This window comes from Oryctolagus cuniculus, chromosome 18 (genome assembly GCF_051225735.1).
Source record: "Oryctolagus cuniculus isolate XC-2025 breed Fujian yellow rabbit chromosome 18, ASM5122573v1, whole genome shotgun sequence".
In the NCBI taxonomy this organism is placed as follows: domain Eukaryota; kingdom Metazoa; phylum Chordata; class Mammalia; order Lagomorpha; family Leporidae; genus Oryctolagus; species Oryctolagus cuniculus.
In genome coordinates, this window is record NC_142884.1 from 72,742,954 (window position 1) to 72,764,154 (window position 21,201).

At 41.1% G+C, this 21,201-nt stretch overlaps 1 long non-coding RNA gene across 1 annotated transcript; it reads right to left on the minus strand.

Annotated features, from left to right (window-relative positions):
* Positions 1-1,683: 1,683 nt before the first annotated feature.
* Positions 1,684-21,200, minus strand: LOC149121030 (uncharacterized). The gene is made up of 3 exons (XR_016225510.1): positions 21,068-21,200; positions 16,054-16,150; positions 1,684-1,796 (listed from the first exon to the last, which is right to left on the minus strand). It is a non-coding gene; the product is annotated as an uncharacterized LOC149121030 (long non-coding RNA).
* Position 21,201: the final 1 nt, after the last annotated feature.

Sequence of the window (21,201 nt, forward strand, 5' to 3'; positions counted from 1 at the left end):
ATATTCAAAAGAAGACACCAGGGCCAGCTCTGTGGCATAGAATGTTAAGCTTCTGCTTGCAGTGCTGGCATCCCATATGGGCACCAGTTTGAGCCCTGGCTGCTCAACGTGCACACACACAGGTTGCCTTGGAAGTGGAGACAGGGTTATGCAGATCTAGAGTAGTAAGAGACATAGTGTGCATTACAATTGCTGTACCACTGCTGGTGATTCACCACATAAGGTTAAAGAAGAAGTGATTTCAAACAGTATATGTGAAGAGAAGTCCTGTGAACCAACAATAGACAATGTTCATCTCTACCCTGCCCTCTCACCCAAGTGTATTTGCTTATTAACAGGATTCGCTAAGCGTCTAGAAATAAGGGGAGTAGAATCAGGATTCTCTATGTATCCAGAAATAAGAAAAGTGAAATCAGGTGGCGAGACTGCAAGGTTTAAGCACCAGTGAGGGTAAGCTGGAAGTTGGAGAATAAAGAATTGGAGGTGAAAGTTTCATATGACCAGCAGGAAAAGACAAAACGGCTGTCACTCAAAAAACCAGGAGGTCAATCCTTCATGGCAGGCACAAATTTAGGTGGCATGCAGACATTTCACTGGATAAAACTGATTCACTTACTGTGAAATGTACCCATTTTCAAATCTTACTTTTATCTCCTAGACTCAACAAATAAGCATCAGCTTGGTGCAAGTCTGTCTTCAAGATCTCTGAATATGTTCCCAGAGTTACAATGTGGCAACACTTTTAACTCAACACATACCCTTCTGAAGGCAATGACTTTGGTTTCCTATTTATGGTTGTGAAACAAATGTTTCTTCTCAATTAAATCTATTAAACTTTAGTTGTTTAAAATGAGACTTTTAAAATGAAAATTCTAAGTAACTGAAGAGGTGTAGATAGACAGCAGAAACAAAACCAAAAAGAGTAAAAGTGACCCAGGAGTGAAATCTGTCACCTTTCGGCCAAACAGCAGAGGGTTTTCTAGGGAGCTGTGGTCTCATTCTCGTGGCAATGAGTTGCAGCGAGAACATCATTCGTTCCCTACACCAGGTTCTTCAGGTAACTATGAGGCCTTAGAACCAAAAATGCAGGCACAAACTCTGAGGCCTAATTCAGAGGATGGGCCTGCCCCGATGCCTAGCACTAACGCTGCCACACCAGGAGAGAAGAGGCCTCCATGGAAGCTGCATTTTCCTACCTTCTCCCTCTCCTGCACCACAACTTTTACATTAACAAATCCCAATTAGAACACTTTGTTACCAAAGCCATAAATCTCTGCCACTGTCAATAGGCACAAATTACATGGCAAACAGCTGTATCCAGTGTCTATCCAGAAAAATTAGAAATTGTTTTGGGTTTTTCTTTAATTTACTTTTTTTTTTTTGAGTCTTCAGGCACTTTAGTTTGGCTTTTCTGCCTCCATTCACTTGCCTGTAAAAGCTACACTTCTTTTGGGAAGGAATCCACCACCGATAGCCTTCTCTAAAATTAATGCTTTTTCTCCCTATTTCTGGTCATAGGAGAAGCTGGGATAGCCTGTTAAAATCCACTTGCACCCATTACTGAGGAAATGACTAGGACAACCATCAAGATTCACACCTGTGCCTAAATCACAAGCTGAGCAAACAAGAACCCCACCACCAGCAATTTATTTCAAATTAAATGAAATAACAGACAGATTGGACTTACCACAGTGCCTGGCACACAGTGCGTGGGCATCATGTAGAAACAGAAATGGTGATTCTGTTTGTTTCTTTCACGGTCAGCAGTTGCTTCACCCCATACTTCATATGTTAAACTAATTAAAAGAAACATACATTATCCTGCAATTGATTTTCAAACTCATTTATTACTCATTTCTCTGTGGTTTAATTTAATTAAATTGAGCAGCATATCAAATATTGATTTTAATAAAATCTTGATTAAGATTCGAGCAATTATCAAATGCAATTTTTCATACCATTCCTGAATTTCAATGGAATCAACTGCAAAAACCAATTTGCTTTTAAATCAAAAAGTGATTTTATACACACACACACACACACACACACACATACCCTCAGGCCACTTTTAGAAATAAAGATAAAATGTCCCCCCAACCTTTTTTATGAGTAAAGATAGCAGTAATGTCTGACTAGGATTTTAAAAAGCTTAATCCAGTCACTTATTTCATCCCCAAAAGTAGTAAAAGAAGAAAAACTAAAAACATCAAGTCCTCTGGTAAACATTATTTTGAAACCTACTATGTACAAGTAGAGGTAAAGAGATAATTGTAGAGTCTGTTGTTATGTACATGGAAAAATCCAGCCACATATGAAAGTCTTTAACTTTATTAAATAATAACCAAAGGAGGACATATTTTCCAACCCTTAAAGTTACTCTGTTGTGTAATTCATGAATACAGGCTTCTTCTTAGGAGAATATAATGTAAATGTGATGATATAAATTATCAATAGTATCATATTAGCAATTAATCACAAGTAGAAGACACTTAATAAGTTAAATATTTGGCTTGACCTGTAAGTACTTAAAAATAAAAAAGGGGGAAAAAAATCTAGCCAATAGCTTTCACAGCAGCACCACCTAGAGGCTTCTTTTGGGTAACACAGGTCATTCCCCTCAGTTTCAACTTTTTTACAAATGGCAGAGCTACTGCATTTCCGCTTCCTATGTCCCCGAAAGCATTTCAAGTCTATTTGGGTCATTTATCATCTTCTTGAATATCAACATTTCTAGGGAATGCTGAAAATGAGTGGAATAATCCCAAAATGAAATTCACTGGGGCAGAGTGTCCCAACTTTCCTCACGGAGGAGGAAGTGGATCTGGGTGTATGCTGGAGAAACAGGCCCTGGGACACTGTGACCTGATACACTGCTGTCCCCTCCCTCTCTCTCTCCCTCTCTCTCTCACACACACGCACACTCACACACACACACGCGTGTGCACATGCACACACACACGCCTCCTGGTTCCGTCCTGATCCCAGACCTGTGAGCACCTAGGCAAATGACACTTGGGAGCCTTCAAAGCCACATCCCTGAACTACTGCCAGCGTGTGTCGGAGGACTGGGAAGATGTGAGCTCTCTGTTGTCAGCATTGTTTACACCAGCAGACCCACTTCCTAATCCCCTCCCGAAGGCCAAAGCGGAATCCATGTCCTGGGGGTGGGGCTGAAAGAGAGATGACAAATCATTTCCCGTTGTTTATAGTTCTCATTTTCTCTGTGACTTTTGGTCATTTTTCTCAATTTGGAAACTTCTTTGGCAGCATATTAAAAGGACTAACATTTAGATAATAGAATAAATCAACTCTTGGTGGGAATGAGCACTTGAATTATTTGGTATCAGAATTTCAGCAGACTTTTTGCTGACTCCCACCAACCACACATTCACAGGGAAAAGCAAAACTGCTGTGCCCAGAAGGGTTGCCCACCTTCACTTCCACTGGAGGGCACTGTGTGCCTCGGTGATGGGGGCTGAGACACATTCTGCCAGACCAAGTGTCAGATGCAGTGATCTGCACTAACAAGTACTTTCCTGCCTCCAGATATGAAGTCAGGGTTCCCACTTGGACAAACCAGTGAGGGAAGGGCAGCAGCTCAATTCATGATGATGCTCTGAATTTTAGTCATGCACCCATGCCCAGTTTACAAAAGTAACACTAGGTTTTAGTAGAGGAAAATCTTCTTAGCAGGCTAAAGCCATAGCTATTATCACAACACACTGCAGCAATTTTCACTTTTTGAAACACAGTCACTTTCTTGGCACCCGTCTACCCCCATGCCTATTCATCTAACTAGTGTCTGATTCTCCTTCAGGGCTCAACTTTTCTCTCACTAACTCCAGGGGTTCTAGGATGTTCTCACGGTACAGATGTAAGGATGGCTTCCTGTGAGTCCCACTTGCAACCTGTACTTCTCCCATGAGGAAATGTGATGTGTAGTTTTGTAAATGTTCATTTAGTAGCCACATCCCCAACTAGGCTGTAGGTGCCATGAAAGAACTATTTCTACCTCATTCACAGTCATCCTCCCTGCAGCCCCAGTGGTACGTCTCAAATATTGTTGAAGGAAAGACTGTCCCACAGAGCACGACTTATCTCAAATTCCATGTGTAGCCTCCGATTCTTTGCCTACCAAACATGGGCCTCAACACCCACCATCTTCCTCCACTCTTACCTTGTCCTCCTAACCCCCAAAGGAGTTAGAAGTGATTAAGATTCAATAAGGTCTGCTTATGCTTGACAGTTAAGGCTTACAGCAATTTTGCTTGGCAATCCCTTACCATCTCCTGATTCCTTGCATCACTCACAGAAAATGTCTAATTCCTGAGTCAGCTGCCAGAGAAGTAGTCAACTGATTGCAGAGGAGAGTGCCACTATACAGCAGCACCCTCGATTCCCCAGGAGGGAGACGAAACCCCTTCCTTTTGTCAAGCAGGCCACAAAGTCCTCTTCTGTCTTGTGCATGCAGGTGGCATATTAGCACAGAAGGTGGACAAGGGAGCTCAACTAGGTTTCTGGTCTGGCCATCTACAATGTCCATGGAAGGACTATGATATGCTGGAACTAGAATAGTGTAGGACCACCTGATAACATGAAGTGTATACAAAACACACTCAAACACAGAGGCAGAGCCATCCTGGGGAAAGTTCCAGAGTGGTATGAAATGAGATCTGCCACTCTGGATTCTCACCCCTTCATTTGACTTCTTGGTTTCAGAGACTACAGGAGGTCCTAGCAGCATCTGAGACAGAGTTCATGGGGGTTATTGGAAATTTGTACCAGGTAACAACACAATGTCAGCAATCTCTTAGATATGTTGAACAACTCTTCTTGGTGCCCAGCTGTTGAACCTGCCCTTCATTTTGGCTTTTCCTCGCTTGCCTTTCTGTAAATCTGAACTCGCATCATCACTGTCTTTGCCCTTTCTTCAACAAATTAGACTGCCCTACCATCGATCTCTTTGTGTTTCACTTTTACAATCCTGATAATATTTCACTGCCTTCATCCTACTATGTTTAATTAGGAAATAAAACTGGTAGCAAAATTAGGCCAGCACCTATTAAGTGATTATCAGTAGACTCTGCGTGTGAGAACTAGATAGACATCATTTAGGGTATAGCACAGGGGAAAGGGCATATCATGGTTCCATTCTGTTTGCCTTCATACTTACCACTTTGTGGACAGGGGTATATATGCAAAGGATGATACGTAAACATGTCTCAGCCAATTCATTCCTACAATCATGTTTTCAATTACTGGAAGCCAGCAAGACACAGGATGAGAAATACTTAAAACTGACAGAGACATCAAGCCACAGTTTTGAGACAGAACAACCCCCACTCAAGATAAATACAAAGGAAATCACGGGCAACGGACACAAGCCTCTGTTTCTCTGCATCCTTGCCAGCATTTGCTTTGTCACTCATTTTTATTTTACCCATTCCAGTAGGGATGTCTGATGTCTCATCATGGGCTCACCTTGCATGCCTCAATGGCTGATGATGTTGCCTGCCTTTCCCGGGCTCATTAACCATCTGCTATGTCTTCTTCACTGGAAGTCTCTTTCCATCCACCCATTTTCTAACTGGGTCATCTGTATTTTTTATTGTTGAGTTGTGAGTTTCCGAGATTACTCTAAATAGGAGTCTTTTGTAACATACATGGTGTGTAAATATTTGCCCCCAGTTGCTAGCTCGTCTTTCTTCCTCTGAATAAAGACTCTCAAAAAGCAGTTTTTAGCTTTTATGAAGTCTAATTTATCATTTTTTTCCTTTTATGGATAATGGCTTGGGTACAAAGACTAAGAACTCTCAGGCAAGTTCTAGAGTATGAAGATTTTTTTTCTTAAAACTGTAACATTTAAGTCTGTGATATATTTTAAATAAACTGCATGTAAAGTGTGGTCCTAAGTCAAGAGTTTTACCTTGTTTTTGTTTGTTTTGTGTATGGATATGAATTCCTCCAGCAACATTTGTTGAAAATGCTACCCTTCCTCCATTGTATGGTTTTGTGCATTTTTTAAAAAAAGAAAAAAAAAAAGTCTGGCATATTTGTGTGTGTGGGGAGCAATCCGGACTGGACTGAGTTACTGGAATTAGGACTTATTCTATGCATCTGCTCTCCCACAATATGGCGCTGGGAGAGAAGTAAACAGCTTCCGCACAGCTGCCTCCAGTTCAACTAATAAACTGTAGGACTTGCTCCTGATTGGAGGAGAGCAGCGTACTCGGCGTGTGGGCAGCCGAGTTGGGATTGGCGGAGGAGGACTATAAAGGAGGAGAGAGACGGCATTCACCAGGAACATCTAAGGGGAACATCTAGCTGAAGGAACACCTGTGCAGCCCCCGAGAAAAGCCGGCCGGCGGTGTGCCGCTCCCCTGCGGAAGTGGGGAATGTGGCCAGGGGGAACTGCCCTTCCACGGAGGTGGAAGGGATAGTAGCCAACCCGGGAAGAACCAGCAGCAAACCCGGGGAGGGCCGAGCAGACGAAAGAACAGCGCAGGGTCCTGTGTCGTTCCTCCACGAAGAGGGGGAGCGACAGTGTGGGTCTATTTCAAGGTCCTCTGTTCTATAGTGTTGATCTAAGCATCTGCCTCCTCACCATTACCATGCACTCTTGATCACTGAGGCTATATAACGGGACTTGATACTGGATTAACTCAATCATCTCACTGTATGCTTTACCAAAAGCATATTTATTCTATTTCTTTTGCATTTACATCTAAACATATTTGGATAATATTCTATACAGAAACTTTTTTCAAAGATTGATTTATTTATTTGAAAGGCAGAGTTACAGAGAAAGAGAGAGTCAGATTTTCCATCTGCTGGTTCACACCCCAGACACACGTGGACCATCTTCCACTGCTTTCCCAGGCACATTAGCAGGGAGATGGATTGAAAGCTGGGACTCAAACTGGTACCCATATGGGATGCCTGCACTGCAGACAGCAGCTTTACCTGCTACGCCACAGTGCCGGGCCCTCTATAACAACTTTTAAAAAGCTTGCTGTTAATTGTCATAGGAACAATGTTAACCCTATACATTAATCTGAAGAGAACAAAGATCTCTCCATTTGTCTAGATGTGCATTTTCTTTTATCAGAAGTCTGCTATTTCAGCACACAAAATGTATAAAGGTTTTATTAGATTTATAACTAAGAATTTCATTTGTGAGTAGTTTTAAGTTGTATTCTATTTTTTTCCATTTTGGTATCAATGATTCATCATGGGTATATAAAAATATGATTACTTTTTATATGCTCATCTTATAGCCTATGACTTTGCTGAACTCAATTATTAGTTCTAGGAGTCTTATTATAGAATCCGTGGCATTTTCTTCATAGTCAATCATTTCTTCTCCCAAAAGAGACTGTTTAAATTCTTTGTTTTCAATCTGTATGCCTTTTATTTCTTTTTCTTCTTTATTGCACCAGCTAAAAGTTCTAGTTGAGTAAGAATAGTAAGAGAGGCCATCTATCCTTGTTCTCAATTTTAGGAAGAAAACATTCAGTCTTTCAACATGAAGTATGTTAGCTGGAACATTTTATAGATGCTCTTTGTACATCCACAGAGGTTTCCTATTACTCCTAAAGACAAGATTTTTTTAAGATTTATTTATTTATTCAAAAGGCAGACTTAGAGAGAGGGAACAGGCAGAGAGAGAGAGAGAGAGAGAGAGAGAGAGAGATCTTCCATCCGCTGGTTCACTCCCCAAATGCCACAACATCCAGGGCAGGGCCAGAATTCATCTAGGTCTCCCACATGGGTGCAGGGGGCCCCAGCACTTGGGCTATCTGTCACTGCTTTCACAGGTGCATTAAATAACAGGGAGCTGGACCAGAAGAGGAGCAGCCGGAATTCAAACTGGTCATATGGAATGCCAATGCTACAGGCGGTGACTTAACCTGCTACACCACAATGCAAGTCCCTAAGGATAGTTTTTAAAAATCATGAATGAGTATTGAAATTTTGTCCAATGCTTTTTCTGCATCAAGTAACATGATCATGAAATTTCATTTTCTTCCTTAGCCTGCTAATATGGTGGATTACACTGACAGTTTTTGTAGTCGTGTATCCCTGGAATAAACATACATTTATGAAGAACATTGTCCAACGTCTTCTTTTATCTCTTACTTTATATATTCTTCATCTGGTTTTGATGAAACGTTAGTGATTGCTTCACAAAATCATGAAATACACTGGGAAAGTTTTCCCTTCTTCCATCTTCTGAAAGAGAGTGTGAAGAAATTCCTGATATTTCTTTTCTGAGTTTCTTGAAGTGACAGTTTCGATTATTAAGATTTTTTATCTTTTTCAGTGTAAACACGTAATGCTATAAATTTTCCTCTCATTACTGCATTAGCTATGTTCTAAAAATTTGATATAATTATGAGGGAAAGACATAAATTGAAAGAGGGAGAGAAAGAGACAGAGAGAGAGAATAATCATCCATCTGTTGGTTTACTCCTTAAATGGCTGCAACAGTAGGCCAGGCCAAAAAAGGAGCCAGTTTACTCCATCCTGGTCTCTCACATGGGTGACATGGGCCTAAGTACTTGGGCCATCTTCCTCTGCTTTCCCAGGTACATTAGCAGGGAGCTGGACCAGAAATGGAGCAGCAAGGAGGGAAATGTTGCTCTAGTAAGCGATGTTGGCATCACAAGCAGTGGTATAATGCTGAATCCAAATTTGATATATTTATTTTCAATTTCATTCTATTTATTGTATTTTTATTCCTCTTGATATCTTCTTACTGACTCATGATTTTTTAGAAAAGTGCTAGTTTTCAAGTGTTGGCAGATTTTCCTATTACTCATATTACTGATTTCCAGCTTGAATACACTTTAGTCAGAGAACACACACTATATGATTTCCATCCTTTAAAGTTTGTTGACATTTATTTTATAGCTAAGATGCAGTGTACAGAGATATATATTCTGTGGACACTTGAAAACAATATATATTCTGCTGGTGTTGGTTAAAACATTCTATAAATATCAATTACATTTTATTGGTTGGTGATACACTATCCTTTCTGATTTTCTGCCTCATTTTTCCATAAATCACCTAGGGTAAGGTGCCAAAGTCTTCAACCACCAATGAGGATGTGTCTATTTCTCCTTTCTTCTATACCACTTTTTTGCCTTACCATTTTGTGTCTGTGTTTTTTTGTGCATGCAATTTATTTTTAAACTTTCTGTGTTATGGATGAATTAACCATTTTATCGCCATATAATGCTCCTTTATGACTAGTCATTTCTTGGCTCTGAAGCCTATTTATCTGATATTCATAGAGCCATTCTTGTTAAGTGTGTGATAATGTGTATGTGAACTATTCTTCCATCCTCTTTTTTAAAATACTATTTTTTTGTTTTTGAAGATTTTACTTATTTATTTGAAAGGCAGAGTTACAGAAAGAGGAGAGAGAAATTGATAAATCTTCCATCCACTGGTTCACCCCCCAAATGGTAGCAACAGGCAAGACTGCCCTGAGTCAAAGCCTCCAGGAGCTTCCTCTGGGTCTCCCACATGGATGCAGGGGCCCAAGAACTTGAGTCATTCTCTGCTGGTTTCCCATGCACATTATCAGGAAGCTGAATCAGAAGTGGAGCAGCTGGGATTAAACAGGCATCCATGGCCAGCGCCGCGGCTCACTAGGCTAATCCTCTGCCTGCGGCGCCAGCACCCCGGGTTCTAGTCCCGGTCGGGGCACCAGATTCTGTCCCAGTTACTCCTCTTCCAGTCCAGCTCTCTGCTGTGGCCCGGGAAGGCAATGGAGGATGGCCCAAGTCCTTGGGCCCTGCACCTGCATGGAAGACCAAAAGGAAGCACCTGGCTCCTGGCTTCGGATTGGCACAGCGTGCCAGCCGTGGTGGCCATTCTCTCTCTCACTGTCTAACTCTACCTGTCAAAAAAAAAAAAAAAAAAAAGGGCATCCATATGGGATGCCAGCACTGGAGATGGTGGCTTCAGCCACTGCACCACAGTACAACCCCCTTGCATCCTCTTATTTTCTACCTGTTAGATTATCACATTTGAAATGAGTTTCTTAAAGACAGAACATAGTTGTATCTTGTTTTATTTTGTTTAAAGTACTCTAGTAATCTCTTTTTCTTTGTATAATTAAGCTACTTATAATTAATGTAGTTATTAATAGTCTAGGGTAGGGTGACAGTCTGAGCTCACTACAAGTCTTCACCGAAACTGCTGGAGACCAAGGGAAATCTATCTAAAATTCATCAGGAATAAAAGTCCCAAGTCCCCACTCAGCCTTCTCTGCCAATACTCTGGTAGGTGAAAGATGGAGGAAATTAAAAAAACATGCAGGTGGAGGTCGACATTCTCTACTTGGCCTTTGCTAGTCTTTTTCTGTGGTGTTTTGCTGGAGTAAAGTAGATGTTTTCTAAAATCTCTCTCTTGCTGGTCATCTCCTCATCCTTAGGCTAGACACAGTAGGCTTATGTTGAGAGTTTAAAAACTCTCTGGGTCAGTGTTGTGGCGTGGCAAGTGAAGCCACTGCCTGCAACTCTGGCATCCCCTGCGGCACCTGTTCGTGTCCCAGATGCTCCACTTCGTATTCAGCTCCCTGCTAATGGCCTGGGAAAAGCAGCAGAAGATGGTCCAAGTGCTTGAGTCCCCTTCTATGTGGGAGACTCAGATGAAGCTCTAGCTCCTGGCTTTGGCCTGGCCCAGTGCTAGCTGTTGTGGCCATCTGGGGAATGAACCAGAGAATGGAAGAACCCTCTCTCAGCCTCTCCATCTCTTCTCTTTAACTCTGACTTTCAAAATAAATGAATAAATCTCAAAAAAAAAATTTTTCTGTGCCTGTTGACATTTCTGGATTAACAGTTTCTTTAACTCCAAGTCTGGGATATATGAGGAAAAATAAAACCTAGATATCTTAAGACCATATCTTTCCTTGGATCCCAAGTTCCATAGCCAATCTGCCTGATTCCCTCCAACTTTCAGACACTTGTATTTATTTAGGGTTTGCTGTTGTTGTTCCTATATTTAGAGGGAAGAATAGAGAAAAGTCCATCTGTTCCATCTTTTCAGAAACAAACCACTGATCATTTTTTGTTTTTAAATTCATTCTAACAATCCCTTTATTTTAATTGTGTACTAAGACAATTTATATGTATTGCAATTATTTATATTTCAGGATTTAATTATGCAATTACAATATCTGTTTTCTGGTTTTTCTATTTGTTTTCCTTCCTACTGTTATTTCCCTTTTCAAATTACTTGAATAATTTCAGCACTATATTTTAATTTATCTATTTGTTTTTACTGTATATATTTATATACTTTTATTGGTTGCTCTAGGAATTACATATCTCATTTTTCACAGTCATCTTAGAATCAGTACTTAACCACTTTAACAGAAATTTCCTTATGTTGTACTTACCTTAAATAGTACATTTATATACTTTTGAACTTCCAAGCAATATTATAGTCTTTGTTTTCAACTATTAAATATGTTTTTAGAATACTCAAGAGAGGGCAGGCATTTGGTCTAGCAGTTAAAATGTCACTTGAAATGCCCTCATCCCACATCAGACTGCCTGGGTTCAAGTCTCGGCTCTGCTCCCAACTTCAGCTTCCTACTAACACGTGCCCTAGGAAGCAGCAGGTGATGAATTAAGTACTTGTGTTCCTGTGGAGATCTGGATTTAGCTCCTGGCTACCAGTTTGTTCCTGGTACAGACCAGGGATATGGGGACTGAACCAGTGACTGGGAGATCTCTCCCTCTATCATGTGTCCATTCTCCATCTCTATCTCTATATCTCTGCATGTGTATGTGTGTGTGTGTGTCTGTCTGCCTCTCAAATAAATTATAAAAATCCTCAAGAGAACAATAGTTTATCATGCACTTTTTTTTCTGTAAAGGACCATACAATAAACATTTTAAGTTTTGCAAGTCACAGTGTCTGTCACAACTATTTCACTCTGCCAGTACAGAGTGAAAGCAGCCAAATGCAATGCATAAACAAATACATATATATGTGTTTAATTAAAAAATCAAAATCTGTGCATTCTTTCATGATCTGCATTTTCTATGGACATTTCAAAGCTTGCTCATAAGTGATGAGCTGAATTTGGCATATGAGCTATACTTGGCTGATCTGATATTATAATTATCAAGATATTTTTCATTTATTTACTTCTTCTTTCATGCCCAATATTCTAAATCTTACTCTCATATCTTTTCATCTGTATCCTTTAATAATAAATCACTTGACTGCATGTCTACTAGCAACAACTTTTCTTCATTTTCCTTCATCCAAGAATGCTTTGTCTCCTCCTCTATTACCGAAGGGTATCTACTGGTCATAAAGTCCTGGGCTGACAGCATTTTTTTTCTCAGTTCTTTGAACACAGAGTTTCCCTCTAACAGTTATGGTGAGGAATCCACAGTCATAAGGATCTTTCTTCTATAAATAGTGCTTCATTTTTCTCCGTTTCCACATTTCTTATTTTCCAATTTTAGCATTTTAGTTATGCTGTGTTTAGACATAATTTGTTTCTGTTTATTCTCTTTGAGATTCGCTAAGCTTCTTGATTCTGTAGGTTTGGGTATTTTAAAATATAAAGACCATTGTTATTTACACAAATATTTTTCCAGCACTGCCTGTTTTTTCTCTCCTTCTAAAACAAGTATAACAACTCCTAGATTTTTTGGATTTTCCCACAGTTACTTGAGTTCATTTATTTAATGTGTTTTCTCTCTTTTGCTCAGAGTAGAACATTTCTTTGTGTCTATCATCAAGTTCACTGGCTCTTTCCTCTACGACCTCCTTCTTGCTGTATAGCCTAACTAGTGATATTTTTGTTTACTTTTTTATGTTCCTTCTTTACATCTTTTGTATGCTGAGTGATTTAGGAAAGTATCTTAGACATTCTGAATAGTTTGTAACAAGAAACTGTCTTGCCTAAAAAAACTAAAAAGAAAGCTGGCAGTCAATCCAGTATGGTTCTTGCTCCAAACTGTAACCAGCATTCTGTGATTTATGATTTCAATGTAAGGTCCACTTTCCAAGACTTGGGATTGTCTGGATCTGTTCCATATGTAGTCTACTCAGTCATCTGTCTGGAACTTGGACAGTGGTCTATACCATAGTTCAATTCAAAAAGTCTTTAGTATGCTTTTGAGATCAGAAACACACATGCTCATTCTGCAGACGAGTCTAGGGATGCAAAACCTCGTGATGTGGTTCTCACTCCCGGGCACTGCCTTCTCTGTGCTCTCCCTGATACTCTGAAATGCTCAGTGGCACCCACATAGTCTTCTGACGGAACTGCTGATACTTAACATGCCCAGCTCTGCCATGCCCTTTATGTGACTGTATCCGTGTCCAACAGAAAGTGGTAACAGGTTATAGGGGAAAGAACACAATGGAATTTGCCCCATACTCTTAGAACCTCTGATCAGACAACGTTCCTCTCCCCCTGTTTTGGTGTCTATGGGCTACCATCACTGTCATTGCTGGCACTGCTGCCACGGATTCAACTGAGATCTAGAACACCAGAGAACACAGAAAAACCAAAGGAAAATGAAGATTTCTCCTGACTCTTTCTGAACATCAGGAGCTCCCTTTTCCACCAGAACCAGGTGTTTTTCCAAGAACTCTCTCTGCCTACGTGCAGGGCCCACTTCTGGGTATTTTAAGCAGTGGTCAAGAGATAAAGAAGGGAAAAAAAAAGGGATATCATCAGTTTGATGTTTCTTTGACTTCTAGTCCTTTTCTACCTTGTACATGACACTACTTTTCTGAGTACTCAGATAAATTCCTTATGCATTAAGTAGAGGTTTTATTTCTGCATTTGTGAGAGAGATGGGGTGATTGTGCTTCCTCAGTTTACCTAGAACCAGAATTTGTAACTTATTTTTTACAATAGTAAATAGTAAAGGCATGGGGCTGGTGCCATGGCGCAGTGGGTTAATGCCCTGGCCTGAAGCACCAGCATCCCATATGGGCGCCAGCTCAAGACCTGGCTGCTCCACTTCTGATCCAGCTCTCTGCTATGGCCTGGGAAGCAGTAGAAGATGGCCCAAGTCTTTGGGCACCTGCACCCACGTGGGAGACCCAGAAGAAGCTCCTAGTTCCTGGCTTCGGATTGGTGCAGTTCTGGCCATTGCAGCCAACTGGGGAGTGAACCATCGGATGGAAGACCTCTCTCTCTCTCTCTCTCTCTCTGCCTCTCCTCTCTCTCTCTGTGTAATTCTTTCAAATAAATAAATAAATCTTTTTAAAAAATGAAAAACAAATAGTAAAGGAAACTGACTTCAAGGCAGTAAACCAAAGTAACCAAAGTTAAAGTTCTGAAATAAATCCAACTTTGTTATAGTATACTCTTCTTATACATCACATATTTTCATACAAAGTATTATTTGGCAATTTTTATTTAGGATTTCTGCTTTTATGTTCAATTGAAATTTGCTTATATTTTCCTTCCTTGTAATACTCTTGCCAGGTTATTTTTAATGGTAATCTTTTTATTCACACATCTTTACTATTATTTGTCTGAGGGTAAGATAGAGAGAGAGAGAAAGATGTTCCATCTGCTGGTTTACACCCCATATGCCTACAACAGCTTCACCAGGCTGAAATCAGGAGTCAGGAACTTAATCCAAGTCACCTAGATGAGTATCAGGAGCCCAAGGATCCCACCCACCACATGCTGCCTCCTAAGGTGTCTCGAATTAGCAGGAAGCTGTAACAGAGAGCAGAGCCAGGACTAAAACCCAGGCACACTGATATGGGACATGGGCATCCCAAGTGGTGGCTTAACTACTGTGCCAAATGCCTACTCCTCTCCGTAGGTTATTTTTTAATCAATATTATTATCAATATCATTAAATACTAATCTCATTAAATGGTAAATATTTCTTCTCATTCTATTATATGTGTGCTAAATGTAAAACTGTTATTACTTGAAGACGATTCTTAGGTATACAAACATTTGAACACATCTCCAGATTAAAATACAGAATTAATAATTAAGCTGAGTAATGTTGCTATATATAAGATAAACAATATAAATAAAACATGTAATTACATATATTTAGCAAGTTTGCTAGATATAATGTCTATATTTAATAACTGATCTATATACCAACAGCAAGTAGCAAATAAAAACATTTAAATAAATAGTATCAGGGGCTGGCACTGCAGCATAGCGGGTAGAGCCACGGCCTGCAGTGCCAGCATCCCATATGGGCACCGGTTCAAGTCCTAGCTGCTCCACTTCAAATCCAGCTTTCGGCTATGGCCTGGGAAAGCAGAAGACAGCCCAAGTCCTTGGGCCCCTGCACCCATGTGGGAGACCCGGAAGCAGCTCCTGGCTCCTGGCTTTGGATTGGCACAGTTTTGTCCATTGCAACCATCTGGGGAGTGAACCAGTGGATGGAAGACCTCTCTCTCTCTCTTTCTGCCTCTTCTACTCTATGTGTGCAACTCCGACTTTCAAGTAAATAAATAAATCTTTAAAAAAGGATAAATAAATAGTATCAAACATATTAAAATAGATTTGCAACTAAAATGCAAAAATGTAACAATATTTGAAGAAATGAAAGAAAAATTTTGAAAATAGAACACATTCAATGTTCAAAAATTAAAAGACTCACTGTAAAAATTTCAATTATTCATCACTGATCTAAAAATTTAAATTCCATTCAAAATATCAGCCACCTTTTTTGTGGAAAATAAAAACTATATGGAAGTATAGGGAAAAAAGTGACGCATTCACTATAAAGTAAGAACAAGGAGGGGAAACATATTATACCAGATATAATGACTGTATTTACAATACTACATCAAATGGAGTCAAACAGTATTGGCTCCAAAACCAACAGAATATAATAGAGAGCCCCGAAAGAGAAACACACACATACAGAAATGTGGTGTATAACAAAGGCTGCACCACAGAAGAGTAGGGGGAAAGGTGGTCTCTTCAACACGTAGTTACCATAGTCTGTTTCGTGTTTTGCCGTAACAGGATTCTACACACCAGGTAGTTTATAAAGGAAAGAAACCATTACTCACAGCTCTGGAGACAGGGAAGTCCAGGATAAGGTGCTGGCATCTGGCGGGGGTTCTTGCTGTCCCATCCCATGGCGGAAGGCAGAAAGCCAGGAGAACACTGCGTGAGGAAAGAGCAAGAGAGGGCCTAACTCACTTTTATAATTAATCTTCTCAAGACAATAAACCCATTCCTGTGACACAAACATTAACCCACACATGAGGGCAGAGCCCTCCCCTGCCCTAACCACCTCTTAAAGCCCCTGCCTTTATAGCACTGTTGCATTAGGAATTAAGTTCCAAACACATGAACTAGGGTTATACATTCAGCTCACAGTAATGTGTCAATCTGAAGGTCATGGCAAAGTCAATGAAATGTCTTTATGCCCTTCAGGTAGGGAAATGTTTCCTAAACAAGACATTAAAGTGTTACCCTCATAAAACAGTAGTACTGATGACTAGAATTCACAAAAGAAATTCCATTCTTCAGAAGACAGAATTAAAAGAACAAAATGTGAGCCACAGAGTGTAAGAACACATTGGTAATATATGGCTACGCATGTATATATAAGTACACATATAAGCATAAACATAAACACAGAGATAAAATCAGCCAAGAGTTTATCTCTAGGATACACACATGCATGTGTACGTGCGTGCATGCACACATACACACAATTCAACAAATTAGTCAATAGATACATGGTGGAAAGTACTCAATTTCAACACCAATCAAAAAGATAAAAATTAAAACAATGAATGGCAGACTTTGGCATAGTGATTAAAATGCCACTTGGGATATCCACATTCTTTATCAGAGTGCCTGGGTTCAAGTCCTGCCTCTGCTTCTGATTCCAGCTTCCTGCTAATGTACACCCTGGGAGGCAGCAGGTAATGGCCCAAGTACTTCTGTCCCTGCCACCCATGTGGAAAACCTGAATAGAGTTCCAGGCTCCTGGTTTCAGCCTGGCCCAGTCCCATATACTGTGGGCATTTGGGGGATTGAACCAGCAGATGGAAGTGCTGTGTGTGTATATGTGTGTGTGCATTTAGAGAGTGTGTGCATTTAAAAAAAAAAGTAAAAATTTTAAAAAGAAAATGAGATACCACTACACATGTACAAAAACGGTTGAAATTAAAACTTGGACAGCATTTACTCTTGGTAAGACTGCGGACCAAAAGAAATCCCCTTGCACTAATACTGAGAACATCATTAGAACCAATTTGGAAAAAAAAATAATTTGGCATTACTGATAATGGATCATACTCTGGCCCAGCAACTCAACCCCTACATAAGTACACAGAAGAAACACATACCCACATGCAATAGATGCAATGTGAAAGAATGCTGGTGGAAGTACTATTCTTAACAATCAGAGCCTGCAAACAACCAAATATCTATTAAGAGTAAAAGTAAAAATAAGTTGTGGTGCTTTCCTACAACTGAGTATTACACAGCAGTAAAGAAACTACAAATACACACAACAGGGATGACTATCACACACACACAATGTTTAGCAAATTATGCCCAAAACAAAAGATTACATTCTAGGAAATTGGACTGATATAGTTTTAATGAGAAATTTACCTTGCCAGAAGTGGGTAACCATCGCTTCTTGGCCTTTTGGCTAAGATCAAGTGTAGAAGTGGGTAACTAACTTGTTGCGGGGGGCAGATTACACAGAAGTCATGATGGGGGAGTGGCCACGTGGAAATGTCTGGGGTGTGGGCAGTGTGCTGTTCTTCTGATCTGGTTGGTGGGTAAAAAACAGCTCCCACTACAGTTACTCATCCACTGATTTCTGGAGCCAGAATTTTTTAAATGGTAATTTCAAAAAAATAATGAGATGAGATGTAGATGACAGTTTAAGTGACTAATAGGTTGCACAAGAAGAAAAAGGGAAAGATGCTGTTGAGTGAGAAAGTCAACATTATGAATTCTGAAGATTCTTCTAAGGGAGGCATGAAGGAAGAGGAAGTTGAAGGAAAGGTTGTTAACAAGGGAATGAAGGAAGAAACAGTGGAAGGAGGACAGGGTGGAGAAACGGATCTATAAAAAGGAAAGTGGCAAGGAAGAAAAGAAATGGGGGGAAGAAAGATAATCCAAAGAAGGGAAAAGACAGATAAAAACATAGGTACATATTGGGCACCTGGTTTAAGCTGGACATTTCAGCCACATAATATCTTTTAAACCTCTCATCAACTCGGTAAGTTAAGTAATACCTTTCTCATTTTAAAAGTAAGGAAACTGGAACTTTGAGAGCTTATTTTATTCAAGGAAACACCTAGAACTGTCAGCCCTGCTCACATGCTACTCCAGGAGACCATTCAGTTCCAACAGAGAAGATTCCCACAGGGGAAATCAACATTTATGTTATACTTGGGTCCTGCAAAAAATTGCCCTAGAGGTTGCCATCATTGTATCAAGGAGAAAAAGTGGCTGATCTTCTAAAACCCTTAATCTGTAATTCTACAGCAGTGGTTGAGTTATGTGGCAAACTTATTGATATCACAGACATCTCCCATTCTGTTGCAGAATTAAACATACGGTCTATTTTCTGGAGGGAAATCAGTAGAGTACTAGCAGAAGTTCTGTTAACACTGAAAAACAATGGCTGATGAGAAAACAGGCTCAAAATATATTTCATGGCTCAATTCACAGTATTTTCCGATTGACAGGAATGCTGGGGGTAGCTGCACAAGGAAGTATAAAAAAATTCCTGGAGAAAACTCAAGATTATGAAGTTCCCTGGACTTCTTTATTAACCAGAAAGCAGTAGCAAATCATTAAAGAGCACAAGACCTTCCCAGAAGGAAACCATCTCATTTTGACTAAATCACAGTTGAGGAAAAATGCAGTTTATCTCTGCTTGTGCCACAGCTTCTGGAGTTCCATCAGCATACTTGAAGAAAGCATTACTCACTAATACTTGCACTGAATTTCAAAATTACTTAGCACTTGTGAGTCAAAAGGGCGAAGGGATAGGAGACGAAGGAGACGGAGGAAGGGAGAGTGAACGTGTCAGACACGCCAAGCCACTCTATTCAGCACTGCTCCAGATATTCATTAGTCCCAAAAAGGCATAAAAATTAAACCAACCTACCTCTGAGGGATAATTAGAAGTGAAAATCAATAAGGAGAAAATAGCTCATATTCTTCTCATTGATTTCCTGCGCACAAACTTGACTGTTGGTTGGAAGTCAGTTTGGCTACTTCTTATTTCGTTCTCAGCAGTTCGGTTCTCCTGTCAGTGACTTTCATGCTAGTCTTTCTTTGTTCTAATCACAGCTGTCAGCTATTGAATTAGTTTGACATCCTGACTCCCTAAAGGAGGGAATTCACACCCCATGCATATGCAGTCGGTTCTTTCATTAAAGCTGATTGACATAAAAGATATGCACTGCCACTGATTTTTATACAAAAAACAAATGGCTACACAATCCAAGAACTATCCTTGATCAGAAACAGCCACCAAGCCTACGTATCAGCCTTCATACAGCTCAGCAAGTTTTACTATAAAGTCCTATAACTCTATGACCGCAAAAGGGTAGAGTTAATCAACCAGTTAAAAGGCAGATCAGTACGAGACACATGCTATGCAGACTTGGATTTGTCACCCACAACTCCAGCTGTCTTTTCCACATCACCTCAGTTTGGAATCCCAAGGGAAATCGGTTGCCTATTGTTACATGGCTTTTTGAGAAGTATAAATTTCCTGGAGGGGTGCAGAGATTGAGCCTAGTGATTAAGACGTCCTCTACTGAGCGCCTGCGTTCAATTCCCAGTTCCAGATCCTGAATCCAGCTTCCCAACAATGCAGACCCTGGGAGGCAGCAGTGACAGCTGCTCAAGTTACTGGGTCTCTGTCACCCAAGCAGGAAAGTCAGATTACATGCGGCTTCTGGCTCTGGCTCAACCTGGTCCTGGCCTTTGCATACACTAACCAGTGAATGAGGTCCTCTGCCTCCATCCTTCTGCCTCTGCCTTTCATATATGTATTTTTAATTTTTCAGAGAAAACGGAGGAGGGGAGATAAGTGAGCAGAATCACCCACCCGCCCCCAACAAAACTGAAGCAGATTTAGAGCCTCGGAGTTCCTGTACCAGCCTTAAGATTATAAAACGGCAAAGCTGAAATGGATCACTTAGATCCAAGACACCAATGAGCTCAAAACTCAGAGCATCTCTAACAGGGGTAAACCATTCGGACCCTATTTGGGATTCCAGCAGTAGACCAGCCTTATTTGGTGTGAGACCACTTTCTGGAAATGGAGGCATAAACCGAATCAGCATTTCAGGGAGCCATGACAGCACGGTCCCATGGAGATACACTCCCACCTTACAACTGGTATCCCACAAGGGTGTGTCTTCTTCAAAGCAGGCCACCAGCCACAACATTTTCCTCTCCCCCCACCCCCAGGCTACCTTCCAAAAGTTCAAGCGACTTCTGACCGTCGCGGCCACCTCTAACTTCTGTTCCTTCTATACCCAGCCGAAGGCTCTTCTGGGGCAGTGTAGAGCCTCCAAGCACTACCACTTCCAATCCCTGTTAGCTCAGCGCTGCTCAGGGAGGAACAGCACGATTCCGAGGACGTAACAGAACTGATCAAGGGGCAACTTCCGACGGACCTAACAGAATGACCAAGGAAGGGGCAACGTCCACTGAACTGCAAGCAGTAAAGGTGCCGCAGCCGGGTGAGGGCTTAGCATGTGAGACGTCGCTTACTCTACCGACTCAGGGCTGAGGAGCCGTACATTGATGTCTTTCTCACACACACGGCACACAGGGGTGGACCAGTCACTGTGGGATCCATTTTTCTTCGTTATATGGGGGTGGAGGTGGGGGCTGCGCGTGCTAAAGGACGCACCCGGAGGCCTTGAGACTGGTAAAACAGCGACAGCAGCCCGGCCCCTGTTTATCCGCCCCTGAACACGTGCCACTCGTGGGCACCATCGCTTCGCCACTTCCTCAGCCACGACGTGCCTAGGCCCGGAAGAGGGCCTGGGACGTGTGCGCTGCTGCCACAACGACGCGTACCGAAAGGAGTGGACGAATAACACAGGCGGGGAGCTAGCCCACTCCCCAGCCCTCTCCTCTGCTCCACAGCCCCGCAACACTGGGCGAAACCCAGCTCAGCGCCCACTGGCCGCGCTCCACAACCTCCGCTACGG